Here is a 19,955-nt window from a genome sequence, read left to right as displayed (position 1 = left end):
TATAATTGCATTTGATTAAAAATCCCTACAGTACCATGCTGCACTTTATCTGGTCTTTTGGATGAAACCAAAAAGAAGGGAAAAAAAATAGAAGAAAACTTACTCTGCATTAGTAATTGAAAAATTACATTAATAACCTAGTACTGCCACTCACAGTAACCAGAATACTGTTCTGTTACAGTACTAGAAAATATCATTGTTTCAAACAGAGTCTTAAGCTTAACATTTTGACCTCAACCACTTAGAGCCTTTTGCTAATGTTGGTCCCTGATCTGTAGAAAGAACTGCTCATTGGTTTTAATGGGCAGTTTTTTACAGTTTAATTCACAAATTTTCTCTGCAAAATGCCAAGCATTTTTGGTGGAAAGAAAAATAAATTTTAAAAATTGGATGGATTTGGCCTGACACAGCTTTGGAATTTTTTTCCTTACTTTGTGTATCCCATATCAAGGGGAACAGCAGCTTCTGAATGCGATTATCGGCAGCACTTTAGTGCACTTCATGCACTTTTAAAATGCTCTGGGTAAGATTCAGTATTGAACCTTAAATTCCTCAGGTAGAGGAATGGGCTATAGTAGCTTGGAGACTTGTTATCCAGAAGACAATGTCTTGAGGGACTGCAAGTATAATTCATCCATTCATGGGTACTCTAAACCATAAGACTGTTTGCCTGTGTCTGCATCAGTAGCTCAAAAATGACCACAGCAAAGTCACGGACATTGGCACATGATATAGCTGTTAGCACACTTCAACATGGTTTTGACCTCTGAGCACATACAAAGATAGCACAGTTCAATATGGACAAAGCCACCCAGCCTGAAGCGGAAAGGGTGTTGAGCCCTATGGAAGTGAGCTGAACTATACCACTTGCCCTCAGAGTTGCAGAATAGCTCCATTTTATTTACTAATGCAGACACAGCTTTGAGGGCTATGCCATGGATCAGGACAGAATCCCAGGCCCAAGTATTTCTTCAACAGGTCGCGATTTCAGATCTTGAGAAGGCAACCCTCAGCTGAAGGGAAAGGGAGTCACGGGAAGGAGGAACAGAATTGCTAACAGAGTGGTATTTAGTGCTGTTTTAACCAAATGACAGACCCAAGGACCTCACTCAACAGGCATGACTAGCCTGGATGTTTAGAGCTGTTCTGAGCCAGCCCTGAAAGATCCTTTTTCATGATAGAAGTAGTCTTTGACTGCTTTGACACTATTAAAGCTAGAGGTCAAGGACTAAATTCTAGCTCTGAGGCCAAATGGCACAACTCTCCTTAGAGCAACTAAAATCACTTCCTCAAAGTGGGGTGACGGTACTCAAGCCACCTCAGGGGAATGATCCTGTGGTCTGAAGGCTGTTAGCACAGTTTCCAAATTGTGCCTGTTCATGGTTTGAGGCACTAGCTGACCTGGGGTAAGGACCATCCTGATGATTTGAATACATGGTTGATCATGTCGTTGGGACCCTGGCTGTGTTTAGTTTACAAATACAGACATATCCTCTTCAGTCTTGGCTTCTTTTCACATTAATATATAGATTGCAACCAATTCATAAGTAGAAGTAGGTTACTACCCACAACACTATAATTAGTAGAATGTGTCTGAAATCATCCCTGTGTTCTGGAAAGTTCAGGGAAGCATTGCCTCTAGAAAAATGGAAGGCCTTTTAGGCCACTCTTCAGCTAATTGCATATTTATTTAAATAGCATTTATTAACACTAAAGTATTATTGTCATATTACTGCTCAAATAAGAAAGAATACTATATCTCACACACCTCAGTAAACGCTACCAGCTTTCATTGTATTTCACCCTAAAGGTTGTATTTTGAGGTAGTTATAGGGAAAGATAAATAAATCAAGGAGAGTTAATTCTCCATCAGATTACTGTTTGTCTCACAGGCTGACTGATTTTAGTAAAGTTAACCTTTTAAGAAAACACCCCAAAATATGCTCTCCATATTAGCAATATATCAGCCTCCGCTCATTTGGCCAAAGCCAAATAAAAAGAGGAAAATCAGTGTTACTGTTGAATTCCATTTCATGCCTTATGTTAGAGATTTGTAAAACTGTCTCTTGCTGACTCGGAGATAAGTGAAATAACAATGAATTCAGCTTGAGGCAAGATGCTTTTCAAGCAGACCTGTCAGGAGACAGAAAGACAGTTCAGAGTAATTCATTCTTGTGCTCTGTCTCAGGTGACTAGTGAAGAAATCTGGCATATCTGAAATGCAAATACCATTAACTTACTGTACAGAAACCCAAACCATGCATTGCATTTCTCATTTATAGAGAAGCACAAACTATGGAGTAAGCACAGGAACCAGAATGTGGAGCTAATTGACAGGAAAAAAGGGTCCATGCCTGTAAGTGCTTTTTAGAGTGTGCACAATCCAGAATACAGTAGAGTACTGAAGTTAATCCATTCTCTGTACTTTTACAAAATGCCTGCTCAAGAAAACAATCTCTGGGGGATCAAGTGTAAATGAACTGTGAATCCAGAAATGAAAATAGAAATTTCCAGTTGGAAAATAATATGGATAGGAGTAGCTAGAAATATTCAGAATCAGCTTGCAGCAATGTACCTACAACTAAGCAACTCATTTTTTCACCAAATCATTTTTTCCCTGAGAGCAAAAAACCTTTAGCCTGTATCCAGACTGGATTTAGAGCTTCCACTATGGCAAGGTCTTCTGTCTCATTAAGGCAGTAGGACCAGTGCCATAGATGAAATCGCAAACATAGTTGTAGCACCACAGCCTTTTTCTGCTTCAGAGAAATGTAATGGGATGTTCCTTCTATTTTTGGAAGAAATGTGAGATATTTATGGCAGCAAAGTGTATAACAAAAAAAAAAAAAAAAAGGAAAATGCCAACCTTTTTTTAGATTTATGACAATATTATGGATTTTGAGTGTCTACAAAATGCTCTAATAACAATGGGGGAAAAACACCAAGTGGCCTTAATGAAGGCAATCCACTTCACAATAAGGTCATTTTCTCTCTAATAATTCCTGTGGAGATGAATCACCCACTGATATTACAGTACTTGGAGCCATTTCCCATGTGGATTTTATTTAACAGAAATAAAAAAGAAGAAATGTGAGGAGTATTAAGGCACACTTTTCTACCTCAGCTTGCTCTGAGTGGAAGAGCAAACAGCAGAGTACGGTAAAATGTGCCCTTGTGCCTGATGAGTCACCATCTCTCCTTGTGACAGCTTTGGAATGCTAGTTTATGTTTTTAAATGGAACTTATATTTAAAACTTTCTCTGCAGCACATTAAAAAAACCTTTGTTTGCAGCTGAATGTCTGCTCCAGCTGAATGACCTGAGCAATGGCAAGAGCAAGGTGCTGCTGGCCAGAGGAGGAGCCCTTTGGTCAAATATTAATGATACACTGTAGAGCATCTTGGTTGAGTCTTAAAATAACTGTGCTCCTGGCAATTTTAATTCTCTTTTCTCTAGAATATAAGTAGTGGATGATGTGAAGGGGCAAACCCCAAACAAAAACAAAAAAGTGAAAAATACAAACTAGAGTCAAGGGAAGTGGAAACAAAGAGAAAAATATATGCTACACATAGAACTGGTTACTGATAATGGCTAGTTTCTGCTATGTCTTTAATATATAGTTAGAATTGATGAGTAACTAGGGCAGGTAACAGAGTGGGATTGGTCATGGAGAATCAGTCTTTCCAGGAGGGCAACATGGATCTGCTCTTGACCAGGACTGATGAGATTTTCCTGGCTCTGTTGCTGGATAGTTCTACAACATAGTCAAAATAATTAATCCTGTTGTACTTCATTTAACACCCCTTCCCACACCACTCCCTTCCCATACATGAGCTTATTGTTATCCACCTGCTGTTTATTTCCTTTGAAATCTGTGGGTGAAAATAATCAGGCAAAGCTTAACTATAAGTATTATTAGTATTTGCTTTGATTGGCAAGTCTTACATGTATCAGTGGTCCCTTATTAGCATCCTTGATCTTTTTATCAGCTGCAAATACTGGGAATGAGAATTTCCATGGAAAATGCCTGGGAACTTTCTCTGCCAGGATGGAAAAAGAGCAATGTTCATTCTGCAGTTTGAGCCTAATGTCCCAGACTCAGCAATCCAGTGCAGTAAGGAGTCTACAAGCTCTGAAAATGGCTGTAAGCTTCTTGTAGATTCTGAGGGACCTGTGCTTCACTGGACCTCAAAAACTGTATAAGAAAGAAGAGGCATGTTTTTGGTTTTCTTAGGCAAGAATGGATTAGAAGACCAAAATAAACAATTGGGGGGGGGGGGGGCTCAGAAAGCTGAAATAAGAGGGAAAGACTTGAAAAAGAAAATAAAAAAATATATATCTGATGGAGCAGAGATCTTCCCCCTCAAAAAGCTTGTATGACTGAAAAGGGAAAAACAGGACAGTTAAGCTTGGAAGCTCAAATGGAGGAAGAAGAAGTAGTAAAAACACTAGAAGATGAGAGAAAATTAAAAAAAAAATTGATGAGACAGAGACAAAATATTACAAGTGTTGTAGAAGAACAATAAGGATGAGTGAAAAATGCTGGAAACTCTTAGAAGATGAAATGTTGGGAAGAAAATGATCCAACAGTGTCAGTTACCTATCAATACCCCCCAAAAAAGAATAAATACATCCAATTGACTAAACAGAAAAAGAATGATAAGATCTCGGACTCATCTTTACCTTTCTCAAAAATCTTTTTATGATGGTGTACATGGCTGTATTCTGAATAAGGAAGAGGCTCCCCAATCACACTGAGTCTCAGAACTTACTAAGTGTGAAAGAAATAGTAGCTAAGAAATGTTTACAGAAAGAAGGTCTTTTGAAACTACCAAAGAAATAAGAACAAATTTGCCTTCAATTCTTCTTCACTTTGTTTCTAATATGCAAGTGGATTGTGAGGCTGGAAGAATACTTTTGTTCCCAGTATTCAAATGAAACTTTGTGGAGGCTTATGCTGAGCTGTTTCAATGTTTCTGCTCATTTGTGTTAAAGAATTTAAGCAAGCAGAGGGGAAAAAAAAAAAGCAGCAGCAACAAAGTAACCTACCACTGCCATGCGTGCAGACTGCGGTGAGGCATGGGTGCTGGGTCTACCTGAGGCTGAACTTATCGCAGCTGGCAAGGAAAACCAACCTTTTCATCAGGAATCCACAGAGGTTTCCAGAGAAAAAAAAAGAGGTTATTTAAACAAAGATGTATCTTCTGCTCTTTGAAAATGCCCTGCCCTGGACTTCTCCAGTGTTTCACTAGAGTTAAGTTGGAAGAGATTTGTGTATACTTCAATAGCAGATAGAGGAAAAACTTCATGAACCATATCGTAACAACTTGTACATTATCCTTCCTGCTGCAAAAATCCTTTCATGATGAGAGCAACAGTACTCAAGAAGATTATAACAGTTTTACAAGAATTAAATACCTACAGGTATTTGATCTACATAAATTAGGTACGACTGGGGAAAAAGGTATTTCTAATATGCTTTTTTGGAGATATCTGCTAGAGTTCTCTGTCAGGATATGAAGCTATATTAAATTGCATACATATTTCCCCAAAGGGTCATACTGTTAGATAAGTTTAAGAAAATCAAGACCTAATTAAACTTTGAATGATGTATTCCTAGGAAAGAGCCTGTCTGGGGCCATTTCTATGTTTGAACTGGTATTTCATAATCTATGAACAGATTTATTCTGGATATGGTCTTGACTCCCTACAACAACTAATGTTGTCTTACTTGCTCTTTCCAGTAGTGACTTCAAAAAAATTCAACAAATCTGTTACTTGCTACAGTCAGTTGTGGTACCTTGATACAATAGCTAATACAGCTTTAGTTAATGCATTAGTTTTAGAAGTGAACAGGTCCTTCTATACGTGGAGAATCCTAGTTAATTTTGTACGATGTAGAGGTAATTTTTTTTCATAATTGCTGCCAAGAGAGTTTAAAGAAATGCAAGACATAGGTATAAGAAAAAAAATTCAAATTACTGAGCAGTAAATGCATTTGACAAACACACTAACATAGCAAGTGAAACAATGGAAAATAAAGTAGGAGGCATTCACTTATATGTTTTTGCTGAATCAAGAATGAAGGGGGGGATGGGTTTCCTGAAAGTCTCCTAGCAAAAAAGAAGGAAAAGAACAAGGTTAGTGTTGGCCTTTAAAAATCATGATGATTAAGGACACAAAATATTTTTGAGCAATATTCAAAGCATAAGTCAGTGTGGTAATGGAACCATGATTATTTGGGAATTTGGAATATCAGAAGTTCAGACAAGGTTGCTTAGGGCTGTGTCCAGATGGGACTTGAAAACCTCCAGAGATGTAGATTACTGAAACCAAAGACCTCTGTAGTCCAGGATAATATTATGAGGAAATATCACGTTATGCTTTCTCTGTTCCATAAGTGTCTGTTTTTGGCCCTTTGCTGTGTCAAAGACAGAACACAGGGCTAGCTGGATGTTTTGGATTGACACACACTAGTATTCTTAAATCCTTCTAAATTTGATTCAAGAAAATGGACAGAAATTTGGTAAGAATGTTGCAGCAAAAAGCAACATGGATCATACAGAAAACTCTTCAAAGAAATAATATTATGGCAACAAGTGTGGAGGGAAGTAGAAAATCAACACAGTGAACTCTTGAGCTTTAAATTTCCTTTGAACACAAAAAGGAAGCATACAGTAAGTAAAATTCAGGTCAGCTTACCAAGGAGAAGAACAATCCTAAAGGGACAAAATAAAATTAAGGCCAAGTCTCAAAAGACATTTAATTTAGTCAGGGAACAACAAAAACCTGTTCTAGAACTATTAGCTGCATGATGAAGACCAAGGAAAGAGTTTGTCTGCTGTTCATGAAAGCAAAGGTGTCAAGAGATAGTACTGGCAAGTCTGAAGAGGCAAACAGAAAAGTTGGAGAGCTTTTTCCCCATCCCTGGAAAAAAATCCCCCATTTTTCCTGATGTTTTTGTTTACAAACTGAAGCAAATGATTCAATTTATTCCTACTTCACGTAGGAATTCCTAGTTTCTTCTCCTTTTCCTTTCAGTCAGCAATTTTTTCTACAGGTCTGCTAAACCACATACTTTCATATTGTATCAAGACTGTGTGCGCTAGCCCAAGCCTGAAAGCTGGTTGAATACTCCATAAAATGTGAGTATAACTGGCTCTCTGCAAAGTTCCCATAAAAATTAAGTATATGTACAGGGGGATGGATGGATGGATAGATGAACAGATAATAGTTGTGTACATAGAGATATCTGTCTTTCATCCATTGCACTGGAAGGGCCTGGGTGGGACAAAGGTGGCAATCTAGAGATCTGATGGAATAGCTATTTCTGTCACCAGATAAGCTTCCTAACATCCTACAGTGTCTTTCAGAGAGTTTGTAAGATCAAGTTCCTGAATTTCACAGCACCTGATGCCACTCTACAATATTACTGGTAAAGGTCCAATGTAAAGTCCAGATGAGATCAGGGCCTATCTGCTTCCCAGAATTATTCATGTCCATAAAAAAGTGTCTTTTCTGAAGACATTTGGAGAGGGTTGTGTATTTGGTGTGATCTGATCTTTAGCAGCTGTGACTGTTGATTTCTTGCCATTATATCCTGACTTTAAAAAGGAGAAAGCATTTTCTTTTCAGTAACAATGGCTTTTGTAAAGCAGAATCCTAGAAATACTGCAGTCAATTCAATTGTTATGTTATTTTCTACTCACACACCTGAGCAAATTACATCCTTATCTTGCATAGTGTAATGTTCCAGTTTGTACTCATTCTTACATTGTTAAATATATTGTTAACAGAAAAAAACAGATTGGAGTTTTATACAAAAGACTAACTCTGTAGTAAATGCAATTGAATCTATTGTTATATTTTGTGGAACCCCAGAGTAATGAACTAAAATTCCAAGTGTAGTATTTCTAATTGTAAATAATGCTATTCTTCTGAGTAATTGATTTTACTACTAACAAAAAGCAGAGGACATGTTGATCATTCTCTGAAAGGGCAGATTTTAATTATTAGTTTTAAAACTTGTTTACATGTGCTAAAACATCAAATCTCATTTGATTTTTCTTTTAAAAGATAAACCAATGTGAAAAAAAAACCAAAAAACTTAATTTAACATACAAAAACATTACTCTCCTCTGCAAGGGAAAGACAACAGCAGCTAAATTAAATTCAGATATGTCCAGCACTTACCCTTTTGACATTTCATTTCAAATCTGTTTCTCTATACGAATCAGGAAGGGAAAGGAAAAAGAGGATGAGGAGAGGGAGATGAATGGAAAAGTGGAAATGACTTGCTGTCTTTCTATTAAAAGAAATTTCAGACTGAAAAATGGAAAGACTTCCAGGATTATCAGATAGATGGAATTATGTTCTCAAAAAAACCCAATTTCTTTAAAGGTATTAGACACAACACTACCACCATGTAAGCATCATTGGTCATGGGGCAGATTCTCTGGCTTGATCTGTTGTTCTTGTCCTCCTCAACCAGGGCACAGAGAACAAGATTTGTGCCGGAGTTACATGGCCAGGAAAAACTACCACTTGAGACATCTCAGTAAAACATACAAATGCAATAACCGGCTCCATCCATCCCTCCTTGTAGGAGGGTGTGCCGGGGAGGACGGAGGGAAGGAGTGTCTGGGACGCAGCGTGCCTTGCCCATCCCTACTGGCTTCCGAGAGCTGGAGCCAGGCGAAAGCTCTTAGGCAGAGCTCTGCAATATTACTTGGAAGTGATAAATAAAGTGCTCTGATGCAAAAACCTCATTGTCTTTTAACTCAAAAAATGTATCTTCAGCTGGTTTTCCTGGTGGGTGTGGACAGCATGTGTATGAGTTTTAAATACAAAAAGATTGCCATCTTTAAAGTGGAAAGTCAAAAACATAAAATCAGGAAAAGCCAAAAGTTACTTAGGTGTGTTCAATGTCCTGTGTATGTATGGTATACATTAAATTATAACTAGTAAAACACAGAATTTTACAGATGAGAAGAACTGTATATGGAATAAGACCAAGGTAATGCACTAAAAAAAAAACCAAACAATCATTTATTTCCTGGCCCTTAGATGCTAGATTTTCAATTCTTGATCTTGTACTCATGCTAGTTTTGCTCTTACTTTCTTTGCATTTAATTTTCTCAGTGCTTTTAAGGGAATTGGAGGCAGGAAAGGTGAAATAGCTGTGACAGTTTACTACAGATGAACATAATAGTTATTCTTTTTGAATGAAATTTATCCCTCAGAAGTTAAATAGGAAGTAATTGATTCAGGGTACTGTACTATGGACGTCAAGGGATAAAAACATCCAGAGTATAACCAGAAGAATAGCAGAACTAACCCTTGGTGATTCACATTAAAAAAAAAAAAAACAAAAAAAAACCCCTACTATGTACAAATAAATTAGCCATCCTTCATTCATAGTTATTACCAAATGTATTCTTTACCAAAGGCAGCATTAAGCAAGTCCTTTACATCACTAAAGCTATGTAAGTTTCTTACATAAGAAAAATGTGGGTTTTGCACATGCATCCAGAACTATAGGTTTTTAAACAGTCCTAAATTCTGTAAACACTGAACTGACTTTCTTTTTATGGTACAAGTCTGCTTTACATCTCACCTGAGATCTACAGACTGAAATAAGTTGGCAATACCTAAATTTATACTTTTCAGTAAGTCCAAATATCTCAAGATAAGAGTCTAAAAACATTATAAATATCTTAAGAAGGTTTTAAAAAAAATGAAAAAATGTCATATAGAAGCCATACATGGAACTTTTTATACAAATTAATTAAGTAAAATCATGAAAAACTGACACTGGGGAGCAAAATGAAAGTAAGTGCATAAAACCAGGGGCCACTTGAGCTGTATGAAAGCTCCCAAATTTCATATTAAAGGTTAAAAAAGGAAGAAGTAAATATCAAAAATAATTTTTATTATTTTTGGTGGGCTTTGAACCCTGTATGTCAGTCACTTCCAGCAATGTGTGAAATTTGAAATTATGATGATGACACTTTGATTTTATATTTTTATTGCCATACATTTTCCACAATCATATTATTGGCAAATGATAAAGTCACTAAAAGCTAGGCACAGATTTTTTAAAACATGACGATACAATTTTTTGCTTGTCTGCTTTGTTTCACCAGCAGTTGTAGAAAGCTATTTTAGGAAGTTACTGAATTTAAATAATAGCAAAAGTGCTATTAAGCTTCATTTCTTAATACACTAAAAACATATTAACCATGGAGCTTGCAGATATTGAATTCATGAAAGTAGATAGCCAAGTGAGTAAAGAAATCCTATCAAGGAAAAGGTTTTTGTCCCTGTTAAATACTAAAAATCTTACTATAAACTAATAGAAAACCAAGCTTTCTCGTACTGATGCTAACAGATCTTCTATTTCTTTCATTGCAAATCTTTTCTGAATTAATGCATGTTTTTAGCTGTTTAATATCTAGCATAGAGGTAAAAATATTTGCTGTTTTCCTTTAATATCTAGAAGAGGTTGTGTGTTCTTTTCCCTGAAATTTTCTTGTCCAATATCTTATTAATTATTAGAATGACTGTTATAGCAAAAGAATTTTAGTTTATCTGAATCACGTAAGGTAGGAATGATTTCTACATTAAATTGCTTAGCTCAAGATAACATGTAAATTTATTTGAGGAGAAGATCTGGCTCATTGTGGCCTACATAGATAGATTGAAATTGTCAGAATTTAATGTGACACAGATGGAGAATTGAATCCAGGACATCTCTTATCACTGGGAGTGTGTTTACAATAGGCACTACTGATTTTTATTAATAGATCAGATTAACCTATAAAGAAGTCTGCAATATTATGAATATTCATGGAAAGAATGAATCAGTGTCATCAGCAGAGCGTCAGTGAGGAATAGCTTAATAACTGTCCATGGTTATACAGTTTATTCAGTATCTTAAAAAAATCTTATTCTCTTATTATAACTTGTCAGTTTTACCATACCATGGTATAGTTAAACTATTAAGAAAGGCTAGAACTAATTTTGTAAATTCTTAAACATTTAGCAATATAAAATTCTTTTCAACCTCTATCTGAAAATCTTAAAAAAATCCCCCAAATTAGTCCTCATGGAATCACCAATACCTCCTTCTTAAATCTGTTTCCTAGGTAACTACTAGACTGCTATAGAACTAACTTACAATGTCAAAGGAAATAAAAACCTTCAGTGTCTCCTGTTAAAATCTGTGACAAAGATTCCTTCACCAAGGGTAGTGCTCTGCAACATGCACTGATCATTAGCACTTAAAAATCACTGTCTTGGAGCTTTACAATTTATTTTTCTTAGCTTTATTTGGTTTATGTCTTCTTTTTGAGAATTTTTCAAATTGTTATGCAGCATGAGAGACACAAATTGAAGTTGCGCCCCATTGTATTCAATACGATATAGTTTCAAATATATGGACCATGCATTTAAAAATCTAAAGCCACAATAGAATGAAAGGGTAGGAAGGAAAATTTTTCATTTGATGAATAGGAAACATTAGGGGGTTCATCTCACCTACCTTCACCCATATAAAAGTCAGATGTCCAGGACTGGCTTCCTTGCTTGCTAAAAAATGAATAAATAAAAAACTGGGGGCATCTCCACATGGTGGTTTAAAGCCTCCCAAGGTAATGTCTAGGATATGGATCACCTGTGAGACCTGCCACTCTGACTATAGAGGAAGGCTAGGCAGCCAACTGCAATTGCTCACACCAATTCTGTGGGATAAATCCCACTCAAGGAAAGGAGTACTGGCAGAGAAGAAACCTAAATATCCAAGCCTCACAAACATGAACGTGTCCCATAAACCAAGAAATATTTTCAACAGGATTCACTATCAAAGGAAAGCATTTTGGAAAGCTGAAGGACAGTTAAGAATACAGACCTGATGTTTTTATGCATCTAGTTGAATGAGACAGATTTATTTGGGGAGTTACAAAGGCCAACTAGCCAAGCTCCAAGATGGAGTCATCCTTCTCACAGTCCATCTCCATGACTATGCTCTTTATCTTTAAGTTCAGGATTTTTACTTTTGTGAACCATCTGAAACCTATGAAAAATACACTTTACTGCAGGGGTGATTCATTTTAGTGATATAAAGTGAAACCTGTATTGTTGCTGGTCAATAGTTTTCTGATTGCAGCACCAGGAGATAAGGCCACCTGACTGTGTAAGATAATGATACCTAAATCTACATACAGATTCAGTCTTAGTCTAAGACAATTTGGGGCAATTCTGCCCTCAGCTGTTTGGGTTCATTTTCTACTGACTTCATTAGAAATTGCACCTGGAACCTGGATGAAGAAAGTTGCGGTTATCAGAAATTCATAAATGTAGTCACACATTAAAATGCACAGAACAAAGTATTATTTGTTCTGCTGAGGACTTGTCAACAACAGTTTTATCAAAATTCTATGCTGAAACTTCATCCTGAAAGATGTACACTGGCTCTGAACTAGAGGAACATCTCAACCCATTTTAAACTGTTGAGCAAAATATGAGTCCTGCTGAATCTGTGTGATCAGCTGAAATGCTCAGCACTGACAAGTTGGCCTAATTGCACTTGTCAAAGTTGAGGCAGACAGACACTTTGCAGGATAGAGACATGGTAAGAAATACCTAGGAAATAATCCCAATAAGAATGATTTTTTTTTTAAACCCATGCAGAATACAGACAGTAGTTTCTACTTCCTAGCTTTTGCTAGGAGAGCTGGGCAGAATCATAGTATTTGTGCAATCAGATGATATCTTTGCTCCCTTGAGTATCGCTTTGTCTTTCATTGTGTCATGATGAGAGCTGTGTGATAATATTTGCATTCAGAGCAAAGCCACCACATTTTTTTGGCTTTCTTCCAGTTCCACTTAAGCACAAACATTTCTGGAATGTTGCCAGACATATTTTTGTGTTCATTCTCAGTCGTCAGAAGCAGTTTTTCCAGACTCTGGTTTTCTTAAAGTCTTTTGTCCAATTAAAGGTGCCTGCCATGCGTTAGGGTGGAATCATACGGCACGCCAGTATCTTGATAGTTATCAGATGGAATTTGCAATTGGAATGCTCATGGCTTGTGACTGACAGCGAGGCTTGCATGTCTCCCCACCTCTTCTATCTGAACAGATACTTTAACAAAAATGCAAAGGTCACATTTTTGTGTGTTTTATTTTGCTACTGATTGGCAGCATTCCAACATTTACCGGCTTACTTGCAGGAAGCCATGCTCTGGGTAGCCTGCTTATTACAGCTAGGCTCGCTGCAGCCAGTCTCATGGGTCAATTCCTCTCCGCTCAAACACTATGCCTGTGTTCTGTATTGTATTTCAGGCACAGTGAGCAGTCTTTGTAAAGTCCCATCCTGTCCTTTTTCCATGCCTAAATAGGGGAGAAGGTGGAAGGAAACAGCCTTGTCTGGATTTCCTATATATTGGCCACTGGCCAGTTGATCTATGTGAGCAGCAAGTACCTTTGGCACTGGGCCGGTGGGTGCTCTTGTTCACTCTTCTCAGGAAAATCTTCTTTCAAGAAATGTTTTCAGGATACCTAACCTAGTCACAGTTAGGTGGACTGGGTTTTCTTAGTGAATTGGTGCCTTTAGTGAATTGTGCCCTATAGAAAAAAGATGTAAAAGAAATTGATTTCTGCTCGAAAGGGTACACTTCAGGTGCAGGTGACGCAGTCCAAACACCCTAAGTTACAGTACAAGATGGCGATAGTAGTGAAGAGCTTAACAGGTTGCTTTTCTGAAGCACGCTATGGCAAATTTGCAGGGACTTTCTATTTGCATTTTCAGGTAGGTTATAATGAGCAAACATTGCTTGAATAATTACATGTAAGCAACTTTCATAAAATTATCTCTGTCATAGGATGGACCTGGCAATTGAATAACTGGAGTTGGAAATCTGGAGATTATTGCACACAAGAAGATACAGCACTCAGTAATAAAAATTAAGTGAAAACTCTCCTTCATGAAATATCATCCAGACTGAAAGATTTAAACTTAATGAAGTGAGATAATCATGTAAAAATGCATTCTGGACTTCTAAGGTTTCTTTCACAATTGTCACCTTTTTGACATTTTTTGCCACTCAGAATATTCTTTGAGAGTCCTCTGGGAGATACTGTTTGTGCTTTCACTATCATCACCATGACCATGACTGATGGCAGTTGTGATCCTCACAGGTATTCTTTAGCAGATCTCAATACACTCTTGGAAAATACAGTTATCTTCAATAGAAGGTTGTGTACATATATATATATATATATATGTATGTATGTATTTATTTATTTATTTATGATCCTGCAAAAAACAGAAGGAAATTTTTCACGTTATCCAGAATGGTTTAAAAAATATTTTACGTGGAAGATAATGAACTCTAAAAAAAACATTGGATTTGAAAAATAAAACAAAACAAAACAACCAGACAAACAAGCAAAACCTTTTCTGGAAATTTTCCCAGGTCTAAAATGGATTTTCTGATCAAAGAAAGTACTCACGCTAAAAATGGATAGACTGAAAATGAATGCTGTAGTGTAGAAAATCAAGGTTTATGTTCCTTTTGAGTCTGACTTGGAGCGGTGATGTTAATCTGGATCTTCCATATCAATAATTTCCCAATATGCTTTTTTTTCTCAAGTGACACCACAAGCAAATTGTCAAAGAAAGCTAGGGAATTAAAAGATTTTGAAACATCGAGGAGGTTGTATATTTAAAACAGATATTTTAATTTCTATCCAGCTTTTGTTCACAATACCACAACAATCAGACTTTGATTTACACTATCTAGACCTGATCTCATTTTATGTTCATCTAACCACAAGCCCATCCACATTTATGAAAGCTGCTATGGGACTTACAAAAGTCCCATATATTCTCTTCTCATTTATTTCAGGCAAAGATACTTGTGGGTGTATATAACAATAGTCTATAAATATTTAAACCTCAAGGTGAGAAAGGAATTGTTTAGGGTGGCTATAATCCTCTTAACAAGAACTGATATAAGAAAGCTGTGGAAGAAACTGGGCTGAAGATCAGAAGAACTGCTTGGTGATAAAAGCTTATGGAATAATCCTCCCTAAGAAGTGGCATATATTAGCAAAAATAGAAGGATTATGTGTGGACAGTAGAAATGGTGTATGTCACAGAGTACGCTATAGGTGGACTAGCTTTACGGAGTTCCACTTGTAAAACTTGCTATTGACTATTAAAGTATAAGTGGGAATCTTGTACTTCTTAATCATCATATAGGATTTTTAAAATCTAAGCTACACAAAATACTATAAATGGTTCTATTTTGTTAAATACATTAACAGAGTGGCTGATTATAATACTTTTCATCTCTAGGTCTTCTTTCTATGATACACGCAGACCACAGATCAAATATTGCTTTATGAAATTATGATGCATAGAAAAATAAAAATGTTAAAAAGAACACAGAGATCCCTAGCTCCAATAGGGGCCTTTTACTCATATTTCTATGTGTATTTTGAGCATCACATTTCATTCTGAGGCTAATACACTAACAACGAATAAGGTTCATCAGAGTAAACTGCATTTTCAGTGTCATTACATCGTATTCCCTGAAACTTGTATTACTTCAACTGAGACTTTTCAATACTGTTTTTTGCTAATATTTTAATAGAAAAAATATTTAAAAATAAGGAAAAACTACTATCTGCTTTTTGGATTTGTCAGAAAATGGGAATTTTGAAAACAAAAGATTTTTGTTTGCAGAAATTTTTGTTTCAAAAAAGTTTACATTTGAGGGAGATTTATGAATCTATTCCTTATGAAGTTTTAAGCAAGCTTACCACTAATTTCAGAGCTGAACTGGTCTTCTTACAGTTTGACAAAATGGATCAGGCAGCATCCACCACCTGAAGCTGCTCTAATTTGGTGCAGTGACACTGGTCAATACGAAACAGAAATGTACTAATAAGATCTATACTGTCTTTCCAAGTCCTTCCTCTACCTCATTTTCCCATAACATAGGTGTATTCTGAAACTAAATTTAATTGATTCATAATATTCCTTTCCGATTACCAGGTTGAAAATTTGCCCTTAAGAATTTTGCAATTATTTTTCACTTTCCTTGCCTCCAAACCAGGTGCAATGAACTGCATGCTTTGCAAGAAAAAAAATGGGTCAGTTATCTCCTCATTAATTTTCAAATAATTTTCAGCATCATATGTAATGCGTAGATAGAAAAAATGTGCTATATATCAAATTAGTCAGTAGATGCCAAATCATGCCCCCCTTCGCCCCCAGCCCATATGCTAACTTGTAGTGCAGATTGTGATTAAATAAAGAATAGAATTCTACTGTAAATAGGCAAAGCTGTGGGTTTAGTTTTGTTGAATCATCACATCCTTTGTGCTCCCTTTGATTTTTCATGCATATCTTCTGCCTTTTTCTCTATTACACGATGAATCTCCTGAAGGCACACTCCTTGTGATTCTGCATTGCCAAATTACTATTCTCTATGGGCTGCTGTAGTAGTACAAGTTTGGCAGAGGGGGGCTTTTCCCCCCACTTCGTAATTATGTATTGGAACTTGTCAGGGAATTAGCCAACAATTTTCACTTGTTCTTATCTTGCCTTTCCTTTTGAAGATTTTCTTAATACCAGGTTTAACAGTTTTGTCCTTAACTGATGTGCAGTGCCCATTTTCAGTTCGGGTATTAAAATTGTAAGAGCTCATTAGAGACTTTTTCTTAACACAGTGAATTTATATCCTGTCATTCATTTATATGAAGCACATGTGCCCACTGATGATCCTGTGGTAGAATAATCATTCCACATTTAACAACTTATATAACCTTGCATTCAGCAATTCAAGGTAAGGCTATTTTTATACAATTCAGAATCTTGCCAGAGTTAGAACACATTACATAAGATTATTCTAGTTGAAGAAGCTATAGAACACCACAAGCCAGCTAAAAAATACTAGAGAGAGAGAAATTGTCAAATGGGGTCAATGAAATGGTCTATCTATTCTTGTATTCTGCTATGCCAGATGTTTCAGAGTTAGTCTTAGAAATGCTGAAAAGAGAATTTAGCTTCTTTACTATCTCCAAGAAAGCTTATCTGCAAGGTTTAGTAATTTGTTAATATTATTTCCTGTGGGGTGTCTCATACGAGTAATTTTGAAGTAGATCCCACCACCAAAACTGATAGAAGATTCTCCTTAAAAACTAACATGATCTGATTCAGTTCCAGAGGTATGTTTTGATTTTTATCTTAGCTTCCACATAAACAACTGTACTGACAAAAATGTACGAGAAGCTAAAATAACTATATTTGTAATTAAAGAGAAGTCAAAGGTCAATGATAATCCAGCATAATATGTTTCATAGAATATTTCATGGAAGATTTGAGTCCTATGCATGAAAACATAAAAGGTTCACATAAAAGAAATTGATCACTGCCTGGAGAAAATTATTGTCTAACACAGGAAAAATACTGCATTAATCTGCAAAATCTTTCGTGTAATTTGGCTGTTAACAAAAGAATCAAGGATGGCACTCCAGGGCCTTCAGTTTACTGTGAAACCTTCCAAACGTCAATGTTTCATGCCCAGTCTCTTTTAGTCTGACCCATCAGACTGCTACATTTTCAAAACCCAGGTTTCAAAAATCAGGTTGAACTCTCAGTTCACCTTATTTATCTGTCTGCCTGTCTTCTGGCAAAAGCCAAGGAAAAAGCTCGGCTCTTTCCTCAAGGAGGTGATCCTAGAGTCATTTCCGCTTTTTTCACACAGGTTTGTCCTCAGCTACTCTGCTAGACATAGAGGATGAATTCACCTTTGTACAGGAAATTATTTAATGTGAAAACTTTAGAGCAAAGGACATGGCTTGATAAAAGTAGGAAAGCATCTGAAGGAAAAGCCAAAATAGGAGGAGCCTGAAATTGTAAAGAAGAATGTGAAGTAAATTGGGAGAATAAAAACCATTTAAATTAAAAGAAAACCTCAACACCTGTCTCCAGAATTCGCATAGCAAGGAAACGCTCCCCAGGAGCATATTCTTGTGAAACACAGGATGAGGGTGTAAACAGCTTCTCATTGTCAGCAGGCCTGAAAATGGCAGGGCAAGAAAATAGCAGCAGGAAGCGGGCTGCCTCCCCACAGCTGCTCACAGTCCGAGGGATTTGCAGGGTTCCCAGGGTTAGCAGCAGCCCAGAGCGTCTGAGCGGAGCTGCGTCTGCAAACAGCTGCACAGAGCCTTCCCGTGTCCCGCTCAGAGCCTTTCTGCACCCCAGCGAGACGAATTCAGTGCGCCGCTTCGCCTCCAACAGAACCTCTCCTCTACCATCTGTGTCAAACCTCCAAAGATTTTCTCTTCTTTATTTGCTTTCCATGATTTGTGTCACAGGAAATGGTTGCTTAACCTAATCAGATTTGGGTCTAATATTTGATCTTGAGCATTGCACAGAATTTCTCATCTCACTCAGATTAGCCCTATGGAGGCAGCCTACTCAGTGGTATATAAGAAAATGATGTGCTCTCTACATAATGAAAGTATTAATGGAGCTGTTAGATGTAAAGGTTCCCCTCTTGATAAGAAACAAGCATCCTTGTAAAGTGGACAATTAGAAAGGAAAAAATAACAATGTGGGAGGATATGGTATTTAAGGAATATGGTGATTGTTTTAAGAACTGTATCAAGGTTACTGAGCCATTTTAAAACTATTTAATGTCTCTCTTCCCTTTAAGTTTCATTTGTTTCAGTGTTTAACAATAGCCAATGACATTCTGTCAGGGTTTTAACATCTCTGACTTCCATGACTTTGACCTTTTATATCAAAGCTGATTTTATCCATGGGGCTTGTGTTTATGTTTTAGACAACTAAAAACATGCACAATTCTGATCTTATTTTAAAAGGGGTCATCTGAACTATAGTCTTTGCTGTCTTTAAAATAAGGAGAGGTAAAATGGAAAGCATGAGAAGTCAGATTCTGTTCAGATGAAAAGTAAAGTCCAGTTACTTACATATGTTGAAAGAAACCATTGACTTCAGGTATTCTCTCCCTTACAGTTGTGAGTAAGCAAATTCAATTTTACCCATTTATCCCTTCATGGTAATGTTGTACACAATACATGTCTACATAAACTAACCACAATAAGAAAAATCTTTAACTGCTGTTCTCCATGGCTGCAAATTCACAATATAGGAAAGTGAGTAGCTTTTATTAAAGAAAGAGTTCAATTTTTGAAAGTCCAGTGATGCCATGAACTTGGCGATATAAATTAAGTCAGTGTATAAATAAAATACAAAGTCAGTGAAGTTGAAGAGCCAATTCTTCATCTTACGTAAAATAGAAGAGCCCTATAAAAAGTTATTTGAGGTCTGTCAGATTACACCATTCATATAGTTGGGTAACTAAGCAGAACTGTGCGTGGCATCATTTTTTTCAGGCTACTTGCAATTGCTATTTTAACCTAGAGATGCGAGAGCGTCTGAATATATTGTTAGTTGCTGAATTCCTTGTCATTTCAGCTTATTGCTGTTTTGACTTGAACCTGAAATGAAGTAGCTAAGATTTTAGCTTGCTAATATTATCTTAAAATGGCTATAAATCTGCATGTTGTCTCATAACTTCCTTGTTCCAATGAAAGGAGGATTGTCTGTATACCCTGGCTTATGAGCCAGTCAGCTCATCCTGTAATGTGGTCTGACTAGGACCTTTTGTCCTGAGTTCCCACATCTGTAAAACAGGGATAAAACTTCTACTCACATGTGTAACATTGCTACATTCAAAATGATGACAGATTCAGATGCTCCAGTGATGGAAGCCATATATGTGCCATTTTTTCATTCTCCAATCCTTTTTGTTTGTTTGTTTTCTTCCTTTAAAATACACTGTCATTTTATTTTTTTATTTTTATTTTAACCAATGCTGAAGGTGATCTCACCAGTCTGAGTGTATCTACTAATGTAAT

Source organism: Apteryx mantelli, chromosome 2, assembly GCF_036417845.1.
Source record: "Apteryx mantelli isolate bAptMan1 chromosome 2, bAptMan1.hap1, whole genome shotgun sequence".
NCBI lineage: Eukaryota > Metazoa > Chordata > Aves > Apterygiformes > Apterygidae > Apteryx > Apteryx mantelli.
Note: the sequence above shows the minus strand (reverse complement) of the source record.